Source organism: Arachis duranensis, chromosome 6 (assembly GCF_000817695.3).
Source record: "Arachis duranensis cultivar V14167 chromosome 6, aradu.V14167.gnm2.J7QH, whole genome shotgun sequence".
Classification (NCBI taxonomy): domain Eukaryota; kingdom Viridiplantae; phylum Streptophyta; class Magnoliopsida; order Fabales; family Fabaceae; genus Arachis; species Arachis duranensis.
The window spans coordinates 75,339,847-75,343,751 of record NC_029777.3 but is presented as its reverse complement, the minus strand read 5'-3'; positions in this window follow the sequence as shown (position 1 = coordinate 75,343,751).

Sequence of the window (3,905 nt, the reverse complement as noted above, 5' to 3'; positions counted from 1 at the left end):
GGTGTGGAGCTCTGCTGTACCTCGAGTATTAATGCAATTACTATTGTTCTTCCATTCAATTCCGCTTGTTCTTTATCCAAGATATCACTTGTTCTTCAACTTGATGAATGTGATGATCCGTGACACTCATCATCATTCTCACCTACGAACAAGGTGACTGACAACCACTTCTGTTCTACAAGCAACTAAGGCTATAGTGAGTATCTCTTGGGTTCTTTAACCGGAATCTTTGTGGTATAGGCAAGAACTGATGGCGGCATTCAAGAGAATACGGAAACCGACAGCTGAATTCCGCTATGCTGTGACAGAGCATATGCAATCGCTTTCACTGAGAGGATGGGAGGTAGCCATTGACAACGGTGAAACCCTACACAAGCTTGCCATGGAAAGGAATAAGAAGGATTGGATGAAGACAGTAGGAAAGCAGAGAGACGGAAGGGAAAGCATCTTCATGCGCTTAACTGAAGTTCCTACCAATGAATTACATAAGTACCTCTATCTTTATCTTTGTGTTTATTTTCGTTCATCACCATATCCATTTGAGTTTGCCTGACTAAGATTTACAAGATGACCATAGCTTGCTTCATACTAACAATCTCCGTGGGATCGACCCTTACTCGCGTAAGGTTTATTACTTGGACGACCCAGTGCACTTGCTGGTTAGTTGTGCGAAGTTGTGTAATGCCATGGTATTGAACACCAAGTTTTTGGGGTTCATGACCGGGGATTATGAGAGTTGTGAAAAGTATTGTTCACGATTTCGCGCACCAATGGTCTAGGCATGGCCGTGAGGCCAGCCCCCAAAACGTGATCAAGAGATCAAAAGATGATCAAAAGATTCCAAGATGAAAATACAATAGTAAAAGGTCCTATTTATAAGAAAACTAGCTACTAGGGTTTACAGAAATAGGTAAATGATGCAGAAATCAACTTCCGGGCCCACTTGGTGTATGCTTGGGCTGAGCATTGAGCTTCACACGTGTAGAGGCTTCTCTTGGAGTTAAACGCCAGCTTCTATGCCAGTTTGGGCGTTTAACTCCAACTTTTATGCCATTTTTGGCGTTTTGACTTCAGAATAGGGCAGAGAAGGGGCGTTTGAATGCTAGTTTGTGTCATCAAAACTCGAGAAAAGTATGGACTATTATATATTGCTGGAAATCTCTGGATGTCTATTTTCCAAAGCAATTAAGAGCGTGCCATTTTGAGTTTTGTAGCTCCAGAAAATTCACTTCGAGTTCAGGGAGGTCAGAATCCAACAGCTTCTGCCGTCTTTTGTCAGCCTCTGAATAAGATTTTTGCTCAGATCCCTCAATTTCAGGCAGAAAATACCTGAAATTACAAAAAAACACACAAACTCATAGTAAAGTCCAGAAATATAAATTTTGCATAAAAACTAATAAAAATATCCCAAAAAGTAGCTAGATCCTACTAAAAACTACCTAAAAATAATGCCAAAAAGCGTATAAATTATCCGCTCATCACAACACCAAACTTAAATTGTTGCTTGTCTCCAAGCAACTGAAAACAAAATAGGATAAAAAGAAGAGAATATACAATGAATCCAACAATATCAATGAAACTTAGTCCCAATCAGATGAGCGGGGCTTGTAGCTTTTTGCTCCTGAACAGTTTTGGCATCTCACTTTTTCCTTTGAAGTTCAGAATGATTGGCATCCATAGGAACTCAGAATTTTAGATAGTGTTATTGATTCTCCTAGTTTAATATGTTGATTCTTTAACACAGCTACTTTATGAGTCATGGCCGTGACCCTAAGCACTTTATTTTCCAGTATTACCACTGGATACATAAATGCCACAAACACATAACTGGGTGAACCTTTTCAGATTGTGACTCAGCTTTGCTAAAGTCCCCAGTTAGAGGTGTTCAGAGTTCTTAAGCACACTCTTTTGCTTTGGATCACGATTTTAACCACTCAGTCTCAAGTTTTTCACTTAGACCTTCATGACACAAGCACATGGTTAGGGACAGCTTGATTTAGCCGCTTAGGCCTGGATATTATTTCCTTGGCCCTCCTATCCATTAATGCTCAAAACCTTGGATCCTCTTTACCCTTGCCTTTTGGTTTAAAGGGCTATTGGCTTTTTCTGCTTGCTTTTTCTTTTTCTCTCTTTTTTTCGCCATTTTTTTCTCTTTTCTCTCTTTTTTTTTCACTGCTTTTTCTTGCTTCAAGAACCAACTTCATGATTTTTCAGATTATCAACAATATTTCTCTTTGTTCATCATTCTTTCAAGAGCCAACAACTTTAGCATTCATAAACAACAAGATAAAAAATATGCACTGTTCAAGCATTCATTTAGAGAATAAAAAGTATTGCCACCACATCAAAATAATTAAACTAGTTTCAAGATAAAATTTGAAATCCAAGTACTTCTTGTTCTTTTGTAATTAAGCACATTTTTTCATTTAAGAGAGGTGAATGATTCATTTGTTCATAGCTTTAAAGCATAGACACTAGACACTAATGATCATGTAGTAAGGACACAAACATAGATAGCACATCAAGCAAAAATTCGAAAAACAGAAAAATAAATAAACAAGGAGATTAAGGAATGAGTCCACCTTAGTGAAGGTGGCGTCTTCCTCCTCTTGAAGAACCAATGGTGCTCTTGAGCTCCTCTATGTCTCTTCCTTGCCATTGTTGCTCTATCCCTAGTGATTTTGGTGCTCCCAATAGTTGTGTGGAGGAAAATGTATCCCTTGAGACATCTCAGAGATTTCTTGATGAGGGAATTCCTCATGCTCTTGTTGAGGTCCATGAGTGGGATCTCTTGTTGTGCAATCAGATGCTCTACTACTGAGCTATGGACCCTTGAGATGAATCTCTCCATCTCCCATGACTCGGAGGTGGAAGCTTTTGTCTTCGCTTTCCTCTTTCTAGAGGTTTCTCTGGCCTTAGGTGCCATAAATGGTTATGAAAAAATAAAAAGCAATGCTTTTACCACACCAAACTTAGAAGGTTTGCTCATCCTCGAGCAAAAGATGAAAGAAAGATGTAGAAGAAGAAGAAAATAGAGGAGATGGAAGGTGTATTTGGGGAAGAGTGTTGTAGAAAGGTGTGAAGAGGAGAGAGAGTGAGTTGACGTTGGTGGAGATCCTGTAGGGTCCACAGATTCTGAGGGGCCAAGGATTTCTCATCCCTGCTCTAATTTGGTGTTCAAAGCTCCTTAGAGTGCAATCCTGACGTTTAAACGCCAGTCTGCTGCCCTGTTCTAGCGTTTAAACGCCAGCTTTCCTTGCTGTTCTGGCGTCTAAACGCCAGTTTGTTGTTCTATTCTGGCGTTTAAATGCCCAGAAAGGTGCCAGATTGGGCGTTTAAATGCCCATTTTGCTGCCATTACTGGCGTTTGAATGCCAGTAAGTTATTCCTCCAGGGTGTGCTATTTTCGACTTCTGCTTTATTTTTATGAGTGTCTTTGTGACTTCACATGATCATCAACCTAAAAGAAAACATAAAATAACATAGATAAAATAAAATTAGATAATAAAATAAAATTGGGTTGCCTCCCAATAAGCGCTTCTTTAATGTCAATAGCTTGACAGTGAGCTCTCATGAAGCCTTACAGATGATCAGAGCATGGTTGAGATTTCTCAACACCAAATCTTAGAGGTTGGCTGTGGCCTCCCAACACCAAACTTAGAGTTTGAATGTGGGGGCTCTGTTAGACTCTGTATTGGGAGAAGCTCTTCATGCTTACTCTCCATGGTTACAGATGGAGAACCTTGAGTCTTTACTACAAGGCATTCTTCATTCACATGAAGGATCAATTCTCCTCTGTCAACATCAATCACAGTTCTTGCTGTAGCTAGGAAGGGTCTTCCAAGGATGATGGATTCATCCTCATCCCTCCTAGTGTCTAGGATTATGAAATCAGCAGGGAAGTA